Genomic DNA, 27,906 nt, shown 5'->3' with positions numbered 1-27,906 from the left:
ATGGTGCAAGCTCCAGGGATCAAGAAGGGGCACGCACTTCCACCCATTTCCCCGCTGCGGGCTCCAGGAACCTCTGAAGCTCCTCGACCCTTCTGGTTTCACAGCGCAAAAAACGGGAATCTTGTAAGGGTGCGTGCTTCCCCGAGTTCACCACCACAGGCTCCAGAAACCTGAGAACACCTGTGCCCTTTCCTTGTTCAGGGATTCCAGGCCTGGGTCTTCCACAGAACCACACTCTCACCGAGTTGGGGGCATCAGCGCATGTCCAGGATGCCCTTGGCTGCGTTGCGCAGGCTAAGGGCACTCATCCCTCCCAGGGCTATGCATGGGTGCCTGCAGCCCCTGCGTGACAGTCTCCTAGTCTAACTCCCCTCTGTGTGCCCTCAAGCAACAAGGCCTCCCCTGGTGCTGCTCAATCCCTATTGTCCAGGGAGGGAGCAGCGACTCCACTCTCCCGGGTGCCCTGAGGCAGACCCGGGAGCACCAGGCCTGGAGGCTGCAACCCCCCTGGTTCCCACGCTGATCCCTGGGTCCCTATTGTCCTAAAGCAGTCTCCTTACCGTCTGGTTTTTCAATGTCCACTATAATTTTTGATGTCCTGTTTTCATAAATTTTGCGATAACCTAGACCCCTTGCTCCATTCCTCTGCCAATTGACAAGTTTCTCTCCCCTGCATAGAGGAAGGGGTTTACGCTCCCTCCAACAAAGCCGCCATCTTAGCTATCTAACTCGATCCTTTGCATCAACCAGGAGGTAATTGGAAAAGTTAAAAGTTACAATCAATAATATCTGAGCCTTTCCCAGCTAAACAGTGTATGTCTGTAAAATAGTAAAGTCCAACCCTCTCTTCAGGGTTGAGTTAAATAATACCTTAGATGACTGAGCTTATTGCAGTTAAATGCTCATTGTTTCAGATTTCCTTCCCTCCTTATGCTTCTTTACAAGATGGCACCTGGATGGGGTTTCCAATAAGCTTTTTTAAAAGAGTCAATTGGAATAGCTTCACTAAGCCACAATAAATCACTCTTTTTAATGCCTATCAGTAGACTCAGCATATCTCAACATTGTGGCTCTGAAAAATAAAATGTTTTAAATATTTTATTTATTTACTTTTAGAGAGGGAAGGGAGGGAGAAAGAGAGAGAGAGAGAGAAACATCAATGTGCGGTTGCTGGGGGCCATGGCCTGCAACCCAGGCATGTGCCCAGACTGGGAATCGAACCTTGGACACTTTGGTTTGCAGCCCGAGCTCAATCCACTGAGCTACGCCAGTCAGGGTTTGAAAAATAAACTCGAGTACATTTAAATGCATAATGTGTTTCACTTTTCAATCTTGAAGTAAAATCCTATAGTCCATTCCTACTTTTTTTTGTTTCCATAGATTTTTAGGCATTTTAACTTCTTTAGTCTCTAAAACTTCTTTTTAAAAATATATATTTTCTTGATTATGCTATTACAGTTGTACCAATTTTCCCCCTTTCCCCTCCTGTACCTAGTTCTTCCCATTCTCTTCAGCAATCTTTCCTGCCTAGGCTCATGCATATAAGTACTTTGACTACCATTCCCTATACTGTTCTTTTTTATTAAATATTTTATTGTTGTTCTATTACAGTTATCTTAATTTTCCTCCCTTTGTTCTCCTCTGCCCATCCCACCTCCTAATCCCACAGTCAATCTCTACCCTGTTGTTCATGTCCATGGGTCATTCATACCATCCTCATGTCTATCCTGTACCTACGGATTTGTACTTCTTCGTCCCTGCACCCTTTCCCTTTCCAACTGATAACCTTCCAAATTATCTCCATTTGTATGATTCTATTCTGTTTTGCTTGTTTGCTTAGTTTGTTTTAGACTCTATTGTTGATATTGGTGAATTTATTGCTATTTTAATGTTCATCGTTTTGAGCTTCTTTTTCTTAAATAAGTCCCTTTAACATATGTAATAATGACTTGGAAATGATGGCTTGGTAACTCCTTTAGCTTTACCTTATCTGGGAAGCACTTTATCTGCCCTTCAATTCTAAATGACAGCTTTGCTGAATAGGAGTAATCTAGGTTGAAGGTCCTTACTCTTCATCACATTGAATATTGCTTGCCAGTCTCTTCTAGCCTGCAAGTTTTCTTTTGAAAAATCAGCTGACAATATTATGAGAACTCCTTTGAAGGTAACTATCTACTTTTCACTTGCCGTTTTTAAGATTCCCTTTTTACCTTTTACCTTTGGCACTTTTTATTATGTGTCTTTTGTGATCCTTTTGCAACCATCTTGTTTGGGACCCTTGTACTCTCTGGACTTATATGTATATTTCTTTCACCCAATTAATGAAGATTTCTTTTATTAATTTTTCAATTTCTTGATTGTTCTCCTTTCTTTCTTGACTCTTATTTGAATGTTGTTATGTTTGAAATTATACTAGAGGCTTCTCACCCTATCCTCATTTTTTTTATTCTTTTTTCTTCTTGCTGTTCTGATAGAATTGTTTCCTTCCTTCTGTTCAAAATCATTGAGTTGATTCTTGGCTTCATGCACTTTACTCTTTATTCCCTGTAAATTTTTCTTTATTTCACTTAGTGTGAACTTTATTTCTACCTGTTTTTTATGCTGTTGAAGTACCCAATGAGTTTCTTGAGCATTCTAATAAGCAGTGTTTTAAACTCTGCATCTATTAGATTGCTTATCTCCATTTTTTTCAGTTCTTTTTCTAGAGTTTAGTTCTGTTCTTTTCATTTGGACCCTATTTCTTTGTCTCCTTATTTTGGCAACCTCCTTCTGTTTGTTTCTTTCTATTAGATAGAACTGCTTTGACTCCCTGTCTTAGTAGTCTGGCCTAAAGTAGAAAAGTACACCTGTAAGTTGGATGGGGTGGAGCCTTAGATAATCACTTGGGTAGGGCAACCCATGTGAACCAGGTTGATGGAGTCTCAGTTATGGTGCCACTCTCTAGCTCTGTATGGGGGAAGGCTCAGGAAAGAGACAATGTGTACTTCTTGACCTCTGGAATTTTCTCTGGAAGGAAGCTCTCTCCTGCTATTCACCTTGATGCCAGACACTTTAGTTTCTCTCCTTATGCCACTGGTGCCCTTCAAGTGCTACCCTGGTTCTGGAGCCCAGAGGGAGTAAGCCTGCATAGTTCCTAAGTCCATTGCAGACCCTCTAAAAGCAGAAGCCTGAGAATCCCCGTTTATTCTGCTACCCCAACCCCTACTGGTTTTTATAGTCAGAAGTTATGGGCACTTATCTTCCTGGCACTGGAACCCTGGGCTGGGTGGTCTGGTGTGAGGCTGGGATCCCTCACTCCTGAGATATCCCTCCTGATTTTCATCCCTTAACCATGTATGTAGTATTGCCCATTCTGTGTCTCTGTATCTCCACCCCTCCTACCCACCTGAATGAATATGATTTCTTTAATTCCTTGGTTCTCAGACTTTCATATAACTCAGTTTTTTGACAATTCTGGGTGATAGTGGTTTTGTAGTTCAGTTGTAATTTTTGTGGTGGTTGTGTAAAGAGGCAATCCATATTTACTTATGCCTCCATATTCGTCTGAAGTCCTAAAACTTCTTGAAAGAATAATTAAAACAAATGCATATGTGCGTACTTAGGCAGAATATCAATGAGTCACAAATAAGTAATTGAGTCACAAATAAATAAGTCACAAATAAATACATAATTCTTCCTTACACTTTGTGTTTACCTGCTAACAGTGGCACTATGCAAATTTCAAAAATATCAATTGATATTTTTCAAATGTAAGAAAGTTATATTTCAGGAATGATAGAGTGGCTCTGTGTCTAAGTCAGGGCAAATTTTTTTCAAGCAAGATCATTTTACAGTGACAAGTAGGCAAAAAGAAATCTCTTTTTACACAATTCTCCCAGAGCTGACTTTCTTGATCATTTATTAATTCATTAATTTTGGTATGTATAATCGAGTACCTACTGTATACACCTAGGTGCTGGCTAAACAAAGAATTTGCTCTTCTACATATTTATACAGGGGTGGGAAAAAGTAGGTTTACAGTTTTTCATGAGGAAAATAATATAATAATTAATAAGTAATAATACAAAAATAAATTATTTCTTGTACTCACAACTGAAAACCTACTTTTGCTCCCATATATAAACAAGGAATTGTACTCCCCAAATTATAAGAGAAATAAGGTGTACTTGACTGTCACAGAGAGATATAGTAACACATTAAAGATAGCCATAGGTTGTTAATATTTCATCTAGACAGGCAAATGTAAGGAAGGGGTAAATGAAGGTGGAATAGTGCATTTTAGTCAGAAAAGGTTAGGAAATGCACAAAAGGTGAAAAACGTATATAAGGAAAAAGTAAAGAAACTTAGAGTACAAACAGCTGTAAATTTTATGATTTGGCTTGACTATTAGTAGTCAGAATAGGATGTTAAACAAGAAATGGCTTGAATCTGACCATCTATGAGAAACTATTTTCCCTCCTTCACAACTCTAGATGGTGTACTTTGATTTGTATCACCAGATGGGAAATTCAAGCACAACTTAATTAAATGGGTCTTTATTAGAAACTCACAATGGGCAACAATCCATTAGGGTTACAGAACTCATAAACAGAAGGAACAGAACTAATAAAGTGACACAACACCAGCAAGCCAAAAATGAAAGAGGGTCCAATTAGGAAGCCTACTCCGATTATGCCTGGCCAAGTTTTCATACTCATTTAGTCTAAATTATTGATAGTTAACATCAGAAGTAATATAGTTTAAAACAATTTTTAATTGATTCCAGAGAGTGGGCAGAGGGAGAGAGAAACATCAATAGGTTGTTTTATGTATGTACCTTCACCAGGGACTGAACCTGCAATCCAGGTATGTGCCCTGACTGGGAATAAACCCCCCAACACTTTTGGTTTATGGGACGATGCTCCAACCAACTGAGCTATACAAGCCAGTGCCAGAACAATATAGTTATATCAATATATTATTTTAGTATTGTACAAATGTATGTATTTGTTTTTCCATTTAGAAAACACAGTCACTGTGTTAAATGTTATCTCAGCTAATATGTTTAATGTCTCTTAAAGCTGTAAACTAAAAAAAAATAAGTATCATTAGGGAAAAGCAACCTTATCAGGTTGTCTCTGTCAGCATTGGCTGTTTTAGTGTGATACTCAGAAACATTACCCAGATGAGTGCTGCTTATACTTGTATATTTAAAGCTTTGCTATGTAATAGATTTATGCAAGGTGCTTGTAAAAATATAGCTTCTTTGCTCTCTGTCCTGAATTCTCTCACTCAGCATATTTTAGCAGAGGAATCCAGAGATTCTGAATTCTAGAGATTTTACTGGCAGTTATCTGTAGACCAGAATTTGAGCAACACAGCCTTATAAACTCTGTTTAGGTAAATATTCTCCCACTACTGTATAACCAATAAACTATATATCTGGGAAAAAATTAAATTACTTATCTATATCATTGCAAGTAAATATGGTATAATTAATGACCTCTATATATAATGCTTCTTTAACCCTTATTCATCATTTCTAAGACAGAATATTGATTTCATCTCATCTGCCAGTAATGATTAGGAGTTCATGGTATACTGGCTTGTGGATGTTCTAGACTGGCAAGGTTTCTGTGCAGGAAGTGTTAGGATGGATTAGCGATGTCTGCAATGAACAAAAGAAGTAGACTAAGTAGGGCCAGGTCCCTGAGTGTCCTCATTTTCCTGCCATTACTCTGCTTTCTTTTTTGTTTTTAGGCTATTTCTTCTCTTGTGTTCTGAGATTCAGCAATCATTTTATTATTTTTTTTGAGTGTTGGTTTCCTCCTACTCTTTATCTGTTCTTTCCTCTTTGTGTAGAACAAGTTTGCTCATTAAGCAGTAACACCCACCACTCAGGCTGACTGTTGAGCTTCTCCCTGAGGCAGACACAGCGCATGTGTGCAGAGTGTTGCCCACCATGTCCAACAGCCCTTTCTCAAAGCAGGACTCTCCCCACTGTCCTTCATCATGTCACAGTCATCCCAGTCCCTTTTCAGTTGTTGAATCTTCTTCCCCAATTTTGAAGACCCTTTCTCTGTCCCTCTCCTCTTCTTATAATTATTCCAATTCTACCACAAGATCTAGATCAAAGAGTAGTTTCTGGCTTGTTTCCTCCAGCTGAATAGTAAATACTGTAAGTTCAAAACAACATACAGATGAAGCATTATATCTCTCTTGCACCAGTACAGTGGCAAGCAAGCAACAATATATAATTGGAAAACAGCATTAAATAAACAAATATATTTTTGAAATAACAGATTGAAATATGAAACCCATTATTGCTTCTCAGTTAAAAATAGTTTGTGTCAATGCTGAAATATAATTACTAAGCTTCAAAAGTTTAGCTTATAAATAATTCTTTAATCTGAGACAGTAGTTTTTCAATATTAGTTCTATGAATACATAAAATTATATATTGCATGAGTGTGTGTGCTTCTATAGTTGTACATACTATAAGCACACATTATACGTACATACTCTAAAATAGGGAGTACTGGATAGAAATTGGGATTTTAATAAATAATAACAATGTTATCCTAACTCTTGCTAAATGCTATTATATCTTTCAGGAAGTAAAGGAGTATAAAAAAGAAAAGAGAGATATTAAGAGAACATTAAGGTAGGAAGAGGTGGGGGAGAAATAAAGAAAGAAAGTAGGAAGGAAAGGAAAGAGAAAAGAAAGGAAAAAACAATATTTTAAAAGTTAGTTTATGCTTAGACTTGCAAGATTAAATTAGATACTTACTTTTCTTAGATGTTGAGTTTAATATCTATAAAATCTATTATATTTCCTTTGTATCACTTGCTAGAAAATAACAAAAATAAATGCTTTACAAATGTACACACTGAAAACAAATACAGCATGGAGACAAAAGGAAAGTACTTTATTTTCTGTCCACCTTTAACTCTAAGGATCCAGTGAATAAGGATTCACATTTTAAAAAGGTTATAACTTGCCCCACTCTGGCCGGGTGGCTCACTTGGTTGGGGCATAATCCCGTTCACCAAGAGATTACAGGTTTGATTCCTGCTCAGGGCATATACCCAGGTTGGAGGTTTGATCCCCACTCCAGTCAAAATGTATCCAGGAAGAAACCGATGGATGTTTCTCTCTCACATTGATGTTTTTTTCTCTCTTTCTCTCTCTCTCTTTTCCTCTCTCAGTAAAATAAATGAATGTATCCTGGGGAGAAGATTTTTAAAAATTATGACTTGTCTGTTAGAATATTATCACCCTTTCACCAAAAATTCACTTTGGAACCTCTGATTCACTGTGACATTTTTACACAGTTCTTTCTCTTAATTGTATATATTGACACCTGGGTTTTGGGTATCTTTGAACTTATTACTAAGAGACCTTTGTAACAGTCTTTCAAATGTAATGAAACAAATGCTTGTGAGCACATGGATTTCTGAAGCATATTTTAAAAAGGCCAGGCTCTAAAGTCAAGGATGATAAGAAACAGGATCAACTAAGTACCTCAGCCAATAATCCAACTCATCAATGCTTCTGAATTTAAAATTAGAAGTGTTTTACTACTCCTGAATTACTTAAATTACATTGGATCATATCAGTAATTCCAATAGATCAATCTTATAGATAATCTTCTCACTTTAAATTTAGACTCACTGTAATGTCTGCTCTACTCAAAATATCATTTTACAGGTTGACAATATTGTCTATAAAGAGCTAGGAGCTTTAAGATGAGAAGCAGATAAGGTATGTTACATTGCATGCATTATATAAGCTTTACTCAGTTCTAAAAGTTTCACATTTTTATGTAGTTATACAGTGAAAATATAATTCAAGAGACTGTTATATTTGTATCACTCTAAAGAGAAATGGTAGAAATAACAGTTATTATAGTATAATGCTAGTGGAGAAAACTAATTAGCTGAGGTCAGAGGATAAAAAAAGCTGCATGGTAAGCATTTACTGAACATTCAAAGAAAGGAAGAGAGAGATTCCATGAAGCAAGAGATCAAAGGAATCAAATTCAGACTGAGGTAAGTTCAATGCTAACATAATTCCTCTTAATGCAGTACAACAAATGAAAAATTCAATTAACTAGAAAGGGCTTTACTTTATATCCAATATAGTCATCATTTCCAGCCTCCAATGACTTATTGAATTTGCATAAGTAAAAAATTAATGGAGAAGTAGAGAACCCAACAATAGTTTTCCTTAGGGATCAGGCAATGTAAAAAACTGTTAGAAAGTTTAGTGAACATTTTGAGACATCCCTGTAGTCCCCATGGGTAAAATACAAAAGATGCAAAGCAATGTAGATAAACTTATGAAAGAGACACTCAGATGAAGACAGAGTAAAAACACTATGTAGGACAATCTTCTACAATTTACAAAATCTATTATTAGCTTGTTCATAAGGCTAGGTGTACAATCTTTAAAGATTATATCTAAGAAACAAAATCTTACTGTCAAAATGGTGAAAAGTAGGAAATGATTATATGATCTTATTGTCACAGTTTCACAAATAAATAACAGAGTCTACAACAATACACATGATATTCAAAGTTGATTATTTCAGCTTCTACACAAACAAAATAAAACGAGGAAGTTTTTGTTGCTGCTTCACATAGATTTACTATTTTGTTGACCCTTGGACTCCCATAATTCTCAGATAGCTATGCAACCATTTTGCACCTTCATACCCACCCCTCAGCACTGTAGTGGCAAATGTGGCCACCAATTTATGGTCACCAGGACATCCATGCTATACCTTTTATAATAACATGGTGCTTTAAATATGGGACTCCTCTCTGTCCCATTTATCAACCATGGGTTTTCCTGGGTTAGTTCAAGTATATTGATTGAAAAAAATTCATTCATGTTAATGATCAGTTATCAGCTAATGTTCTCATTTAAAAATAGATCTCTATTATCTGGCATATCTATGCATCATCTTAACTTGAGGATTGTTGACTTAATTTCAGACACCATATTAAATCACATATGTTAATGTTAGAAGGTAATTAATAAGTTTGCAAAGGACATTTCAAGTAACAAGGAAAATAGAACAGAGTAAACCAGAATGGATTCAAACATCCTGCTTCAGAACTCAAATATAAAAATTCTTGTAGGCATATCATTTGCAAAGTTGTTAATAAAATCCAAGAAACTTTGAGGTGATGAGAAGATCTGGTTAAATAGTTTCAGAAGACCCCTGTTTACAAAACCGTGAAGTTAGTTTCTAGGAAGTGACTTACCTAACTAGCCATTTCATCACTGTAATTCATGAATACTTAACAAAAATCATCTCAGTTTTAAAAAGTTTATGTTTACATCTCTGGGATTCATGACATTCAACACTTACTACTGAATGTTTTCCAAACCAGGTAATTGAATATGAATATTTTTTAAAATAAAAAAGTCACCAAAATATTATTATTGATTCAAGAGATGAAGCAAAGCCAAGTATCACCCAGGGATTTGGGATCTAGAATTCACTCTTACAGAGGTAAATAAAACCCATAAAAATAATTTTAAAGCAATGAAAGAAAAAACAAAACAAAAATGTGAATGAAATAATGTATTTCCACTATTAGCTAAAACTTAAAAAAAATCAAAAGTTCTACCAGTTGGTGAATATTTTACTCAGTATATGTTTAGAATTGATGTAATATATTTATAGACTACTTTTCTTTATAAGAATTCTCTGAGAAATTGTAAAGTGGTTGGAGAGAAATATAATATTGTATTCAATGTCCAGAACATTTGTGTGAAGGTAAAGACCATGTTTCTATGCTTAAATTAAGGGTTTTAAATTTGCTTTAAATTTACTACAACTTGTTAGGTGGAGCCCACTTTTTCACAGAATCTGTACAGATTTTGGAAACTATTTAAAAGACAATATAAAAAGTCAAAAGCATGCATTGATAGGTACCTATTTATACTAAATAATTGAAAGTACAAGACATTTAAGCTAAGTGGTACTTTACATAAATAGAAATGTTTTTAAGCTTGAACATTCCTCCACAGAAACTATTCGAATGATTCAGAAGGTGCAAACCTTCCTGTTATGTTAAGAATGGCTGAACTTTATCCAGACAGCCCTCATTTATGCATCACCATGTTCCTAGCAGCGTTATTTACAATAGCCAAGATCTGGAAACAGCCTTTTAATATTTTTAATAGAAAGGACATATCACATTCTCCAAATTAGGGCTTTTAATGTATACATTATGCGGTATGATGATTCTGAGAGCATCAGTAGAGACATTTAAATGGGATGTAGCAGAGCTGAAGCTAGAATTAATTGTCCTTTTATTTACCATCAGTGTTCTATAAACTAATTATGCATTCAAAATCATTTCACTGTGTATTTTAATGAATATTACTGTGAATCTATGTTAAAATCATTGTTAATCTACAAAAATAAATAATAAAAATGTTTTTAAATGTCATTGTTTTAACTAAACCCTTCCATTGTTTTTGTTTGTACATATATTTTCATTCATCTTTTATTTAAAAAATCCAATCTTTTATTTAAAAAAAACATGAAAACAGATGATTGTGCTGAGCTTTGTTTATACAGCATTTACTTATGAGAATAGGCATACCCTTTAAAACCACATAATAGCAGTATTCTTCTGTGCAATGCTGGCCATTAAACTTATGAAAGTGTGCAACATAAATTTCACTAACTGGCAAATACTGCATCTTGAAACTCGTAATGTTTAAATCAATAGCAGTAATAGAAATGTTTTTATTATGACTGAAAAAATAATTTTAAGTATAGCTCCTATATGATTCATAATGAAAAAATATGTATATAGTTTGGAAATGTCACATAGAGGGCATTTATAAAATATGCCTCATCTTCCAATTAAAATTGCAATTATCATTTTCAGAAGCAGGCAGACAGGAAGGAAGAGACAGAGAATATTAACCATTGCTTTCTTCACTTTTTATTAATAAGCACTATGCTTTTCATAATTTGAATAGACTCAAGGAAAGTACAATAAAACATATTTTATTTCACTTTGATGTGAAGGGAAAACTATCTAAGAGAATTATGTTATAATGACTAGAGAACAATGGTGCCTACAAAAGTTTATTGGGAGCAAAGGCTATCTTTAATAGACACAAAGTAAGTGTATTACTGAAGTGATGGATTTTCTGTCATACATTTTTAATTAAAGCCAATGTTGTCACTAAGAAAGTTATTTCCTCAAGTCACTCACTATGAGTATCAGTTCTTGGAAAAAGAATCATAGAAAGAATAAAGGATAATCATGATTATAGGAGCATCACCATGAAACCATATAGCTGAATGAAATATGGGGGGGGGGGTTCTAGCAAAATATTTGTGTTGCTTCTGCCTATAAAGAGACTGAAGTATTTTGTGGAAAATAATTTAATTTTTTTTCTCTTTTTGCAAAATTTTTTATGATTAAATGATGTGTTGATATTTGTAATAATGTTATTAAGGGCAAAGTAATGTTCCTGTTACTCACCTGTACAATTTATAAAATGGAAAAATCTCCCACCTGACCAAATTTTTCAGTGTCAATAAAGAGAATAATGAATCCAATTTACAGAATTTTGATTTTCACCTGACTCTGTAAAAAATTTTACCCCCAGCTTCACTGAGGCATAATTGACAAACACAGTTATAAGATATTTAAAATGCAAAATGTGACTGTTTGACATATGCATATATTGTAAAAGAACTTTCCCCACTGAGTTAATTAAAATATACATTAATTACCTCATATATCACCCTTTTTTGGTGAAGAAACTTATTATCCCAGCAAATTTCAATTGTGCAATACATGTTTATCAATTATAGTCACATTGTTAAACATTAGATCCTCAGCGATTACTCACTTTAAAAACTGTAATTTTGTACTCTTTTATCAACCATTTTCTACATCTCTAGTCCCTGGTAACAACTTTCCTACTATTTCAAACAGTTTAGGCTTTTTTTTTGCCAATTCCAGAAAATAAATCATACTGTGTGGTCTTTATCTTTTTCTGTCTGACTTATATTTTCTAAATTTGTATATTAAGCCTAAGTGTACTTTGCTTTTTTCCAAAATATCTTACCTTTCAAACCACGTACTGTTCCATTACCAAGATATCTGTCATCCCATCTACAGATTATCCAAAGCTACACTCCTTGATTCTTGACTGCCACAAAACTTTATTTCACTTCCTGATTCCCCTGTTACTATCACTGCATTACCATTCTCTCAATCACTCATGTACAATAAAATCAAAGTTATCTTTGTTCCTCCTGTATCTTCTATATACAATCCAGTGTCACAATTTATATTTTTCATAGTTTCCTGTCTTTCTTGTTTCTTTTTTCATATTTTCATTACCAAAAACTAATTATTACTGTATTATTGAACCATTATAGTAGTTTTTCAGGTGGCTCTCTGCTGCCAGTTTCCTGGTGCCTATCTGACCTCATCCAATTTACCTTAAGTAATACTATTCAACAAAGTATCACAATGCCCTATTGTCACCAAATGACTGCTCCAGTCAAAATACCTCAATTTTCTAGTCTTTCAGCCTTTAAAACATAATAATGAATACTTTGAATGGACTCAAGATTCATGATGTGGTCTTTCTTTGTCATGTTCTCAACAAAAACAAATGAACCTACTCGAATTCCCCCAAATAGTTTTATGTTATTTTATGTCCATGAATGTATGTCAGCTCTTTCTTCTCTTTCCTGCTTATGAAATTCTTCATACATTTTACGCTCTCCAGGTCTTTCACTGTCCATCACAGGTAACAGCGACCATTTTCATTCTCTGAACTGCCATTTTCCCCTGTAGTACACAATTACTTTAGTACATATACTATCTCAGAGTAAAGAGCTTTGAGTTCATATGTGAATGAGTTATCTTTCCATTGCAATTATCAGCTTAAAGTGTGCAGAGTATTTTATTTTTCATTGTATCCTCTATAACATCTACTAGAATACTTTGGATATTGTAGGACTATTATTATGATTATGGCTATGATTGTTTTACTTTCTTATTTAAGGGTTCTTGTAATTAACGATGATGAATATTCGGTTAAATGAATTTGATATTATGAGATGTGCTAGTTACTGGAAAAGATAAAAGGAGAGGATTTAGTTAATATTAAACCATATTAAGTCAGAGACCCTTGAATGCCTTAATCCTGTTCCACAAAACACAGCTTCCTTTTTACAGGGTATTTCATGTTGGAATCAAAGCACCAGTTTATTAAGAGCTGTAGAAGTGTCTCATATCAAGTTTTCGTAGTACAAGTTGTTAGGCTTAGGTGTAAGTGAAGGCTCCAAATTCAGATGCCATAGGAGAAAGAGTTAACTGGAGAGTGATACATTTTGTCTCTCCTAATACATACCCTAAGTATCTTGTTTTGTCTATTAACAAGTACAATAAAAATAATTTACTGTTCATTATCCAATAAAATAGCTTATATAAATATTATTTTACATGTAACTTCAAAAATGTGCATTTTACTTCAAATTTTACATTTTTTAAAAGATTTTATTTTATTTTTATTTTTAGAGAGGGAAGGGAGGGAGAAAGAGAGAGAGAAAGAAATATCAATGTGCGGTTGCTAGGGGTCATGGCCTGCAACTCAAGCATGTACCCTGACTGGGAAAATTTTACATTTTTAAATCAAGGTATGTCTTACAATTTGTGTGTATTTTGAATGTGCATATAATTTTTATTTTCTAAGTATGTGTCTATTAAACCTTTCTTGCCACCTTGAAATTGTCAAAATCTTGGAATGAAGAAAATAATCAAAGAGATTATCTTAATCTGTTTCTATATATAATCTGTTGAAATTTTCATACATATGAAATTGAAAATTATCTTCAGTATTGAATTCCATTTCTTTACCATTAAAACTGCAATAAGTCATATTTTAAAAATTATAGCATGGCCTCAGCCATAAATGATCAAATATGGTTTTTGTCCATACTTGTTTTCATATAGCAATTATAGGAAGTAATTGGTCTATGATTGAGATGAAGCAATTAAGGAGAAATATAAGCATCTTGAGAATGATTATTTACTTTCTTCGTATACTACTGGAGTATTTGAATAGCATTAGTAGTATTACTATTATTGCTACTAGAATTACTAGATTTGATTTGTAGCAAAAGAGTGGCTTGTTAGAGAAGTAAAGTAGAAATTAGATTTAAGGAACCAGACCATCAAGGTTGAATGCATGAATCATGTGAATTTCCTTATGGAATTCTGTGAGAACATGTGTTAAAAAATTAATTAAATAGAAATAGATTTTCTCAAGCCATGCAAAATGAGGGGTACAAAGTCACCATAATCATGGAAGTTAAAACAGATCCCCAGTTTTGCAAAATGATGACATACCAGTTACTTCTAGGAAATAGATAATACATTTTTTAAAGGATTGTTAAAAGTTGTTCATTAAAAAAAACAAAAAAATGGTAGCTGAGGTTTAAATAAAATTAAGTTTCAAAACAGCACAAAAATTTGCAGTATGCAAAGAGGGAATGACCATCAACAATAGGTTGTCCTGTGTAACAAGGTGCCTGTTTTACTTATAGTAACAAAAAAAATCAATAATTAGCTTGATGTCCTGTATTTTATTTGGCACCCCTGTAAGAAGGCCTTTTCTCAATAAAAGCAATATACATGACTTTCCCCAAGTTTGGAAATAGTATTAAAAATAGCAACAAATGCACAGACCAACCAAATTTTTCAGCCATTGTGATGAAGTATCTTGTTTTAAGCTTTTCTCAGATCTTTTATTAAAGAACACAAGTGACAGAGAAATTTCAATACTCTGAATCTGTGGAGGATCTACTGCTTCAGGTGAGCAATTTTCAACTTTTTTTACTTCATGGCACACATAAACTAATTACTATAATTCTTCAGCACACCAAAAATATACTGTTTGCTGATCTGATAAAAATACAGGTATAATTTTTATTCATTCACACTGAACATCTATTGTTGTGTTGGCTGTTGTCATTTTTTATTTGATAATCTAAGGAAATGAGGTCAGTGCCCCTGACTAAATAGTCAGGTATTGCATGTTTTAAAAACACGCAATATTCTTGTGACATACCAGGGTGCCTCTTGTAAGACATGAGCTGAATCCCTGCTTTGTCACAAACTTCAAATTGTGATCAAACAAAACGGAGGTTTGTCTGCCTGTCACCACAGAAGCCAAACTCATGAGGCAGGTGCTGGTGCAAAAGAAAAGAGGTTTTATTCAGGTACCATACAACCTAGGAGATTGGTGGACTCCTATCTCAACAACCATCTCAATCTTCTAGCTCAGGCCCAAGGTTCTTACAAGGATAGGGAGGAGAGGGCTTTTTTCCTTATCCAATTATCTTTCTAGCTTTCTGCATACTTGAGGCCCTATCCATTAATTTTTCTAGCTTTCAGTGCACTGAGTGTAAGAACCCCCTCTGCCACCACCTTGGCCAAAGGGGAAGACTTTCTGCTCCACTGACTGTCTAAGGTAACAAAATTACATAATTCTTTGAAGCTTCATTTCTTAAAATAAAGGCACACTATTTCATACATAGTTGGGTTTATGTTGGCATGAAAATAATGCTTTAAATTATTAATATCTGAACAAGAAACAGTGGCTTAGACAGAAGCATCATTTTTCACCCTAAATGTTCTCCTTGGCCCTGCCATTCTTACAAGGGCATGCATGCCCCAGTGAGTGAATCACTGTTATAATCAAGTTAGCACAAGACTGGAATGCCTCCTGGAACAGCTTCAGCCTTTACTCAATTTCCCAAGCCAATACCTGGGGGCAAATTTTGCCCATTTTTCCATATTTTTACTCATTAGTCTTATTCATTCTCCTAAATATCTACTATGTCAATGATCACTGTTATACTTCTAGCTCCTCATTATTTTTGACTAAATATCTACAAAAACATCTTAATGAATTGTTGTTCTGCTTTTTGTCTCTTTCTGCTCCAACCTAACCTCCATACTGCAACTAGAAATATTTTACTTTTCTAAACAGAAAATGTATTACTACATTATGATATTACTTCTTGTTTAAATTCCCTTTGTTTTCCAGCACATACTCATTAGTTGAATTATAAGTTTCCTTATGGTCAGAGCATTGCTCTTGCAGTCTTTTCCTGTTGTTTCCCTTTATATTACATTTATTTATCTCTCAATCTCCCCTATATGCATTTTTTCTTAATCTCAAGAGAATGACTTAAATTTGCATCTTCCATGGCCCTGTTTATGCAGCATTGTAACTATTGCTAAACTGTCAGTCAGTTCTATGAGTCCCAAAGAGCTTCGGAGCATAAATTTATCTTTTAACTCAATATATGCCTAGTACAGTGCCTGTAACATTGTAATTATTCAGTACATGTTTGAGGAATAACTGTATGAGTGATCAGCATATGCTTTAATTCTAGATCAAACAGTAATTGGTTATTACCTTGAGGAAAATAGTCAGCATATCTCAGCCTTGTTTCTGAATCATAAAATGAGGGATGGAGCTGAGGGTGGTCAAAAATGTCCTTTTCACTCTAGTATTCTCATCATCATTTAAGTTTGCCACTTTCCCCCCTAACACATTGAATTTTTCTGGAATATAAATGTAATCAAGTGATGTATTTATTGTACATTTGTTACCCCCACCCCTGAGAAGTTCCAAAAATACAATGGGAAGACATGAATGACATATCACTGTTCAGGTAGTACAATGATCAGAGACAAGGATTATTTATCATGCTTCAAAGAGGCCCTAAATTATGGTGAAAATGCATTGAGACTCACTGCTGCTGATTTGGTTAAAATGAAGTCCTATCCTCATGTGGCAAGCATTTCGGCTCAGACAACCCTCTGGCGACTTTATAATATTAAAGAACCACAAAATGAGTTATGAATAATGGAAATAGAATTACAAATAATAGAATACTTGAAGGTGAAGTATGTTCAGCATTTTGTTTGTTTTTAAGTAAACAAAAGCAGTTACAGATATGGATTTTTTGTCTTAATTGATACACATTTATTATGCATTTATATTCATCAAACATTTACTATGCACCAGGGACTGTGGCCTAAATAGCTTATGTTACAGAATGAATGTAACCACCAAACAAATTATGTCAAAGCAGCATGATTAAGACTTATATTGCACCCTACACTTACTCAGCCAGCAATACTGAACAGAAAAAGAAAGTCATATAATTTATTCATTCAAATTTTCCACATCTCTGAGGGCCCAACTATGTGAAGTAAATTGTATAAAATACCAGATATACTACAACAAACAGGATTTCACCTCAGATATCAGCAGTTGTCAATCTGGGGTAATTCATAGAGCACACATAAGGACAGGAACTATGAATGAGTTGTGTAGCGGGTATCATGAGAAATAAATTTTCCTTGATATAAGAAGAATATTTTAAGGTAACTTTTATTGCTTTCATGCAAACATTCTACTGGAGTCTTTTCAAGGTTGCCAAAACTGGAAAATGCAAAAAGAAAGAATTTCAAGGGCTTTTGAGCCTTTATCAGGTCTTGACCCCTTTTGATTGTCTAATAAAAGATCATGAACTCCAAAGGAAAATGCAGATTGCATATATAAACACATTTTGCATGCAATTTGTACTCTGCACCAGGGATTTAAATAAGCTTAATAACCTTTTTTAACTGAGGAAGCAGTGCTATAATGGAAGCAAGTCTCTAAAGAGTTAAATTTTCTAAGTGAAATGGAATTAAAAAACAATTATGACTGATGCTGAATCGATAGAGAAGGAGGGATGAGTTTGTGCATTGACTTTGGGTTAAAGTAATTCACAGCAATTAATGGATGAATACAATAGAATAGTTATTTTTAAGGAATTTTTAAAAAATTACATGTGCTTTACTAATTTATAGAACAGGCAATTATTTTTGTGAGCTGTGTATTGACCACTGTAACTCTTATGCCCCTTTGTAAAAGACTGAAAATGAGAAAAACCTTCATCTGTAATCCCAATTATAAGAGCCACATTTCCCATAGCAACTGTCACTACATACTAAGCATTGACACATTTTAGAAAATATGATGCTGTTTCTTAAATATTTAATGGAAATTAATGCTGCTTAATAATTCTGAAAAGTCACTGATGGTGTCTTGATTCATTCTACTTTTCACTGAGAATGTCACGGAGAGGTCTCATATAATAAATCAGTTCCATCCTCAAGAACCAGATAGCATGTAACTCCTTGTGAATTCTTCCAAAGCTTCAGATGGTTAACATTGGTTGGTTCTCTGTGATCCCACAGATGCAAGTCACACAATCACACTACAGTTCATTCACTTGAGCTCTGTCATCAATATCTTCTGATAGATGGTGACTCCTTTATAGTAAAAACTGAGTCTCATTCACCTATGTCACTCCAGCCACAGTGCTAGTCAAGGAAGTAATCAGTAACATTAGTTTTGAATCAAAACACATGACCTAATTTAATTGCTTTCCTCTCTAAATTTGAGCATGTTGGTAGTTGTTAAGGATATGTACCCTTTCTTATTAACTTCTAAGAGGATTTATCAGAAAAGGACCATATTTATCTTATTCACCACTACAAACCCAACACTGGTCATGATGCCTGATACATTACAGGTGACCAATAAGTAATTGTTGATCCCTGGCTAGTGTGGCTCAGTGGACTGAGTGACAGACTGTGAAGCAAAGCATTGCCAGTTTGCTTCCCAGCGGAGTCACATGCCTAGGTTGTGGACCAGGTCCCCAGCAGGGGGCATACAAGAGACAACCACACATTGATGTTTCTCTCCCTCTCTTTCTCCTTCCTTTCCCCTCTCTCTAAAAATAAATAAATAAAATATTTAAAAAATAAAAAAATAAGTAACTGTTGAATGAATGCTGAACAGATTAATTCAAAGGGACAGGAAGGGTACCCAAATCATATATTAATCAAACAAGCATTTTTTAATGCTGTAAATAAGGGAAAGGGTTTTCTTTCAATTCACAGACCTCTGCAGTCATTTTGTGTCTATAAGCTGAGTCTGGAAATGAAGGGAGTCTAGTACAGAGTCCTTTGCATCACAGCCACTACAGAGTAGTAACTCTGATGAGGACAGCAAAAGAGAAGCTCAAGGTCTTAGACAATTACATAGACTGAGCAAATGTCATAAACTAAAAGTCAAGGAGATGTTCTGGAGAAAATGATTTCCAAAATGAGAACTGAAGTTTTGATGACTTAGGTTGGAAAGAATGCATGGAATAAAGATGAAGAGTGTTCCAAAAGAACAACTTTACTTAAGGATCAGAAATGAAAAATGCAGAGGATTCCAAAAAGAACTGAGTACAGCAATCACTACTTATTGCTATCCCCACATACTGAGCACTTTAAAGTACAGTATATTCCAGTATTTTTCTGCTTAAAAATTACATTAGATAAAATTTTACACTCCCTTGATCTTTGTTCACTTTCATCTTCTAAAAGTCTTTAAGAAATGTCACTTCATCAACAGGACCATTCTTAATCATCCTGCCCCCTATGCTTTTTATTCCCCTTCCTGCTTCCATAGCATCCACTGCCATTTACAAAGCTATATGTATTATTATGCTCATTTGTTTCGTGTCTCTTTTTGTCTCTTTGTCCAGCAAAATGAAAGCTTTCTGAAGGGTGAGACTCTCATTTAGACTGGACTGACTGGCTGCCTGCTTGCCTGAATGAATGAATGAATGAATGAAGGGAGTCTGCAGCTTTCATTCTTTATGCCACTTTCAATGCACAGAGCATCTTTCTGGATAGTTTAAAAATGCAAAATTTTTCAGGTCACTTGCTTATTTAAAACTAATATGTATTCCCACTGCATTAAAGATAAGGTCTAATTTCCAGAAGTTGATTCATAGACTAATAAAATACCCACAAATTCTGGCTTCAGGTTTCCCTACAAGCTATAGCTCAAAGTTCTCCACTTTGCTCTGTAGCACCAAGACACAGGCTTTTTTCAGTTCCTGAAGCAAATTGTTCTTTTATGTCTTCCTGGCCTTCCTAAAAGAAACACATTTCCTTTTCTGGTACACTTCTGTCTAACTTCCTCCTTTCACACAGTTAGTTTTGGTTTCAGATCTCCATTTTGGCACTTGGAAAATGTGCTGTCACATGTGGGTGTATTGATTAGATGTTTTAAGTTTTCTTCAAAAAGAATTAGCAATCTCAAAAGCAGTGTTTTTCTAAGGACTTCTCATGTCTAGTCAAGCTTATTTTTTCTACTCTGTATTTCTGGAAGTGTTGTAAATAATTGCTTCTTTTAAAATTGCATTTTCTTTTTTTAATCTATTGTTTAATTAGAGTTAATATACAATATTGTATTAGTTTCAGATGTACAATGTGATGTTTACATACCTCATGAATGATCACTCTGATAAGTCTAGTATTATAATATTACTGATGGCATTCTCTATGCTGTAATTGACATCCTTGTGACTATTATTACAATGGGGGGATTTCTACTTCTTAATCCCTTTTACCTTTATCACTCATCCCCCCCCCCCAGCACTTTCCATCTGGTGACTACAAATTACTTCTCTGTATCTATGAGTTTATTTCTGTTTTGTTTTTCATTTGTTTTGCTTTTAGGTTACACATGTAAGTTAAATCACATGTACTGGTCTTTTTCTGACTGATATCCTATACCATATATAAAAGTAAAGTCATTATGAATTAAAAAATTCAATGTAAAATCTGAAATCATAAAACTCCCAAAACAAAACTCCTTTAAATTACTCGCAGCAATATTTTGGGGGCTATAACTCCCCAGCAAGAGAAACAAAAGAAAAATAAACAAATGGGGCTGTATCAAACAAAAAAAAATTTGCACAGTGAAAAGAAGCCATGAACAAATGAAAAGACAACCTACAAATAGGACAAGATTATTTACCAATGATATATCCAATATGGCACAGGTGGCAAAAACAAGGCCTGTGGGGAAAATCTGGCCCTCCACCCTATTTTATCTGGCCTCACACCTTGTTTCTACCCAGCAGCAGTGCTGAGCTCTTGCTTAACTGTTAAGGAGTAGTTACATTTATACAGTCCTAAAGTTACATTCAGTCCTTTAAAGGCAACCACAAGGCTGATGTGGCCCCTGGTGAAAATGAGTTTGACACCCCTGCAATATGGACTTAATGCCCCAAATATATACACATTAATGCACATACACACACACAGACCAATCTGATTAAAAAATGGTATAACTTCCTGTTAAGATGCAGGCATAGGTACATACACTGTGCCTTCTCACACAATCAAAAGAAGGACAACAATAAATGTAAAAACAAAGAACAACCAGAACTGACAAAAACTGAATTGTATGGAAGTCTGACAACCAAGGAGTTAAAGAAGACACGTTCATCCAGACCAGTAGAAGGAGTGGAGTCAGTCAGCCAGGCTGAGAGGACTCACAGAGAGGCAGCTGCTGGTAGAGCTAGTGGTCCATGTTTGTGTGCAGATAACTGGGAGAAACAACTGGGGAGAAAGACAGATTGCACAACCCTGGGATCCAGTGACGGGGGAAATAAAGCTTCAAAACTTCTAACTGAAAAATCTCTGGGGGTTGAGGTGGCAGAAACCACTAGCCTCATAGGAGAGTCTACTGGAGAGACAAGGGGCCTAGAATGTACACACACCCACTGACACAGGAATCAGCATCAGAAGGGTACAATTTGCTTGTGGGTAGCAAAGGAATAGACTGAAAGCCTGCTGAGAGTTGAACAAACTGCATTGTTCCCTCTCTGACCCCTCCCTCAAATACAGCACCACAACACAGCAACATGGGTTGCCCCAACCAGGCAAATACCTAAGGCCCCACACCTTACTACATAACAGGTGTGCTGAACACCCCCGCAAAATGGTGAAAGAACAGGTGAAAACTCAAGAGCAAATACAACTAAGTGATAAAGAGATAGCCAACCTATCAGATGCAGGATTCAAAACACTGGTGATCAGGATGCTCACAGAAATGGTTGAATATGGTTGCAAAATAGAGGAAAAAGTAAAGGCTATGAAAAGTGAAATAAAGGAAAATGTACAGGGAACCAACAGGGACAGGAAGGAAACCAGGACTCAAAACAATGATTTGGACCAAAAAGAAGAAATAAACAGTCAACCAGAACAGAATGAAGAAACAAGAATTTAAAAATATGAGGAGAAGCTTATGAATGCCCAGGACAACTTTAAACATTCCAACATCTGAATCATAGGGGTGCCAGAAGGATAAGAGGAAGAGCAAGAAATGGAAAAATTATGTGAAAACAAATAGAAGGAGAACTTCCCCAAGCTGGCAAAGGAAATAAACCTCTAGGAACTCCAGGAAGCCCAGATAGTCCCAAAGAAGTTGGACCCAAGGAGGCATACATCAATGTACATCATAATTACATTACCCAAGATGAAAGATAAGGAGAGAATCTTAAAAGCAGCAAGAAAAAAAGGAGACAGTTACCTACAAAGGGGTTCCCATAAGACTATCAGCTGATTTCTCAAAAGAGACCTTACAGGCAAGAAGAAGTTGGAAAAAAGTACTTCAAGTCATGAAAGGCAAGGACCTACATCCAAGATTGCTCTATCCAGCAAAGCTTTCATTTAGAATGGAAGGGCAGATAAAGTGCTTCCCAGATAAGGTCAAGTTAAAGGAGTTCATCATCACCAAGCCCTTATAATATGAAATGTTAAAGGGAGTTATCTAAGAAAAAGAGGAAGATCAAAAGTACGAACAGTAAAATGAAAACAAACTCACAGCTATCAACAATGAAACCTAAAAAGAAAAAACTAAACAAACAAGAAAAACAGGATCAGAATCACAGAAATGGAGATCACATGGAGGTTTGTCAGTGAGGAAGGGGAGAGGAGAATGGAAGGGAAAGGTACAGGGAATAAGAAGCATAATAGGTAGGCACAAAATAGACAGGGGGAGGTTAAGAATAGTATAGGAAATGGAGAAGCCAAAGAATTTATATGTATGACCCATGGACATAAACTAAGGGGGGTGGGAATGTGGGTGGGAGGAGGTATGCAAGACAGAGGAGAATAGAGAAGGGGAAATGGGACAACTGTGATAATATAATCAATAAATTATATTTAAAAAACAATGGGCAGAAGACGTGAATAAACATTTCTCCAAAGAGGACATACGTATGGCTAATAGAAATATGAAAGAATGTTCAACATCACAAACCCCATAATGATAGATTATCTCACACCTGTCTGAGTGGCTGTTGTCTATAAAGGAACAAATAACATGTGTTGGTGTGAATATGAAGCCAAGGGAAGCCTTGAGCACTGTTAGTGGGAATGCAGATTGGTGCAGCCACTACGGAGAACAGTATGAAAGTTCTTCAAACAAATAAAAATAGAACTTCCATATGACCCAGAAATTTTACTTCTGGGTATTTTATCTTTAGAAATTCAACACACTAATCCAAAAAGATATATGCTGCTTTATGTTCATTGCAGCATTATTTAGAAGAGCCAAGATATATAAGCAATGTAAATGTCTATTGATAGACAAATGGATAAAGAAAAGGTGGTACTGCATACAGTGGAATATTACCCAAACAAAAAAACCCTGAAGTCTTACCATTTGTGACAACATGAATAGACCTAGAAGGTATTATGCCCAGTAAAATTTTATTTTCTAACTGTATGCTTCATGTTTTGTTGGTTATGGTGGTGAATATTTGCTGAACTACTAAGTAATTATTTTATATTTATCATCACTGTATTTGTTTTTGTGATGTTATAACAAATTACTACAAATTTAGTGGCTTAGTCCTAAAGGCCAGAAGTACCAGACGGATCTCAGGGGGCTAAAATAAAGGTCTGGGGAAGGTCACATTCCTTTCCAAAGGCCATTTGCTTGACATTTTGAGTTTCTAAAAGCCACTCATATTCATTGGCTACGTGTCAAATAGTATCACGGGGTCAAATCCTCCTCAGGATGCGATCTCTGTTTCTGTGCAATCTGTTAGTTTCTCTGCATTTAAGAAGTTGAGTTATTACATAAAACATCTCTTTAATAATATTCAGTAAAATATTTTACTACTTCTTCATCTGGCTTCATAGCTACACATTTTAATTCTGCTCTATTTGAAGTTACACTTAAAATTTTATTGCCACTACTTAATTTCATACAGTCAAAATCAATCAATAAAATAAAGATGCTACAGGAACAAATTTAAAGGACACGTGGACAAAAACTAGGGGGAGGGTGGTAATGGGAGGGAAGGGGGAGAGTTGGGTGGGTGGGCTGGATTGGGAGTAAAAGGGAGAAAACTGTACTTGAACAATGATTAAAATAAAATAATATATATATGTATATAGAAGTTGAAATATGTGTTTTCTACCATAACACATACTGTTTTAACACAACTGTGGTAATGATGCACAGAAATGCTACATTTGCAGTAATTTTCATAGGAAATAACTTCTAAGAACAAGTTTGTGCTACAATTGTGTGAACAGACAACTAACTCATTGAACTCCTTAAGTAGAAAGAAACTCTATGGTACAAAAATAAAAAAATAAAATGAAATGAAATAAAATAAAATAAGGATGCTGAAATACACTCTCTCTCAAATGTTATTTTAACTCAGTAATGTATTTCTAACTTGTCTTATACTGCCATCATAATTAATACTCTATTTCTAACCAATGCTAATTTAAATTTACCCAAGTCACTAGGCCAATACTTCTTAAATCCCTCTCTGTCCATCAGGGCTTAATGCAGGGTGGGGCAAAAGTAGGTTTATAGTTGTTAATATGGAAATTTGTACTATAATTTATATAATAATATAAGAATAAACTGTTTCATGTACTAACAACTGTAAACCTATCTTTGACCCACTCTGTATTTTTCCTTCAGAGACATATATTATTTTATCTAATATACTGAGAGTCTGCTGAAGATAAAATTTTAATCCTCATCTTAAAACATTTACATTTAATTTATACTATTAAATGTTTTAGAAGTTCTAGCTGATTGCTTGATCTTTTATTATGTCGTCATCTGGATTCTCTTGTCAATGTGAATAGGTAAATGTCTGTGTATTGATTATTGTACATTAGCTTTTTTTTCCTTTTGACTGCTTTCAGGAACTTATCTTTATAAACATTGTTTTGACTAATTATATGTTATTTGGCTTTCATTGTGTTCACTTTGTGTCCTGATTTTGGAGATTTATGCTTTTTGCAATTCCAGAATTTTTTTTGTCAATTATCTTTTGATTTTGTCTTTCTTCTATGTTTATTAAAAGATGATCTACATGGTGTGGCATTTCCAGAAAAGTCAATAAATGAACAGAACAAAATAAAGAGCTTGGAAAGAGACCCCTATTTTTCTCATCTTTCACTGCACAAATATTAAACATAACATCTCAAATTTTCTTTTATATCTCTAGACCTCTTGTTTGTATTTTCAATATCTTTTATTTGGCATTCTTTGCAGTTTCTTCAAACTAATTCTGTATTCAATTGTTTCCAAAACAATGCTATTTATGTAATGTTTACCTCACTTACTTGGTTTTTATTTAAAGGATCACATTATTTATCTTATTTCTAAAAGTTTGTTGCATATTTATATATTATTTTTATCATGTTTTGTTTTTTTAAAGATTTTATTTATTTATTTTTAGAGAGGGAAGGGAGGGAGATAGAGAGAGAGAGAAACATCAATGTGCGCTTGCTGGGGGTCATGGCCTGCAACCCAGGCATGTACCCTGGCTGGGAATCGAACCTGTGACACTTTGGTTCGCAGCCCACACTCAATCCACTGAGCTACATCAGCCAGGGCTTCATGTTTTGTTTTAATATTGTAGTCATTTACATTTAATTTTGTTAAAAAGAAAAAATGTTCCATGGCTTTATCTTCCCTATAAAATTCAAATTAGCCTGATTAAATAGTCGTTTTAAGGACTAAAAGATAGTCATTTTCATGACTAAAAGATAAATTTCAGACATGTCCTGTAGATCATGTCCAAATCTTTTTGCTTTGATCTCACCAAACCAAGAGGCCCACTATTTGCTCTGTTTTAAAGTAATTGGACTTTAACACATAATATAAGCTATATGAAGCTAACTATTCTTAACTCATGGAAGGTTAGAATAAGTCAATTAAAAAATTACAAAGATTTTATGTTTGTAGTTATAGTTCTCTAGAGGGGTACTTGATTTTTTCACTTGAAAACTCTTCATCCTAGATATAATTCCTATAATTTTAATGGCCCATAATACTTTCAATTTGAGTAAATATTATGAAGAAATATAGAAAAAGCACAAATAGTTAGATATGGGAAATAAGGAGGAGTTTAGAGAGGCAGATATGTCTGAAATATACTCATGGTCACTAATGAAATGCATACAATATAGCTAAGGAGATACAATATTACCACATATAGAATAAAATTGTTGAAATATGTTAATCTTGTGAATGCCATGATCAAATTTTCTATATTAGAAAGTTAACATAGCTTTCAATGAAAGTGTGGACATTTATTAAGAGGCTACTATAATAGTAAATTTATCATATATGTATAATATCTGCTGTCTACTTCTTAGAGGTAGATTCAGCATTTTACCTATATATAGGTAACCCAGAATCTTAATTCAGTGTCAGGAATATAATAATTACTCTCTAAATGGTAGTTGAATTGAGGTAAAAATGTGGAAATAAATGATTTTTCAGCCCAATCTCTGGTTATGTAATATAATTATAAAATTGGAATTTCTTGTATGTGCTTCATGTGTATCATTGAATATTAAAACAAAACCTAACAAAATGATCATCTATAATCAAATGAATGACTAGATATTGAGTTTCTTTTACAAAATTTGAAAGATTTGCATAGATATTAGTTTCTACTATTAGGGTATTAAACTTGTAAGAATAAATAGTTCTGTTTCACATCTTACTAGATAGTCGGTGAAAAAACTGAGAAACAAATGCTAAGGAGAAGAAACCTGAAGCAAAGAAGGCTGATGCTGGTGGCAACTTAAGAAGGGTAACCTCAAGGCCAAGGCTCCTCAGAAGGGGCAGTCCCATGGCAGCAGAAGCCTTGTCATAGTGAGAGGAATTGGCAGCTGTTCCCAGTCAGCTATATATTCTCCAAAGGTCACGTACAAGAGGAAGTATTCAGCAGCTAAACCCAGTATTAAAAAGAAAAAGAAGGGGAAAGTTCTTGCTACTGTCCCCAAACCAGTTGGTGGTGACAAGAATGGTGGTATCTGAGTGGTTATAAGACAAAAAATGCTTAGCTACTATCCTACTGAAGATGTGCCTCAAAAGCTGCTGGGCGGTGGCAAGAAACCCATCATTCAGCACATGAGAAAACTGCAGGCCTGCATCACTCCCGGGACCATTCCGATCATCCTCACTGGGGCCACAGAGGCAAGAGGGTGGTTTTCCTGAAGCAGCTGAGTGGTGGTTTGCTACTTGTGATTAAACCTCTGACCCTCAATCCAGCTCCTCTGCTAGAAGATACCAGAAATTTGTCATTGCCGCCTCCAGCAAAATTGATAGCAAGGATGTGAAAATTCCCAGACATCTCACTGGTGAACTAACTTATCGATGTTCATTTGTAGTAGTTCATTCATTGATAGTGACAAACGTATCATACTAATGTAAGACATTGAGAGAAAACTGAACGTGGGACATGTAGAAATTCTCTGCACTCCCACAACTTTCATGTAAATCTAAACTATTTTAAAATGTAAAGGTTTATTTTGGAAAACAGTTAACAGAAGCATACTGTAGGAAAGGCAATCACTAACTTTGTTCACCATTAACTTCTCTGTGTGCAGGTCTGTCTTCTGCACTATTTCTTTCATTTTCCCAGCTTCCTGTGGGCTCCATCCGATGTGTG

General features: G+C 34.9%; 1 pseudogene; it reads left to right on the top strand.

Moving 5' to 3' along the window:
* Nucleotides 1–27,663, top strand: LOC123818683 (annotated as a pseudogene).
* Nucleotides 27,664–27,906: the final 243 nt, after the last annotated feature.

This window comes from Phyllostomus hastatus, unplaced genomic scaffold (assembly GCF_019186645.2).
Source record: "Phyllostomus hastatus isolate PE091 unplaced genomic scaffold, TTU_PhHast_1.1 phas_contig_29, whole genome shotgun sequence".
Lineage (NCBI taxonomy): Eukaryota > Metazoa > Chordata > Mammalia > Chiroptera > Phyllostomidae > Phyllostomus > Phyllostomus hastatus.
Note: the sequence above shows the minus strand (reverse complement) of the source record. Positions and strands in the feature narration are given on the sequence as shown.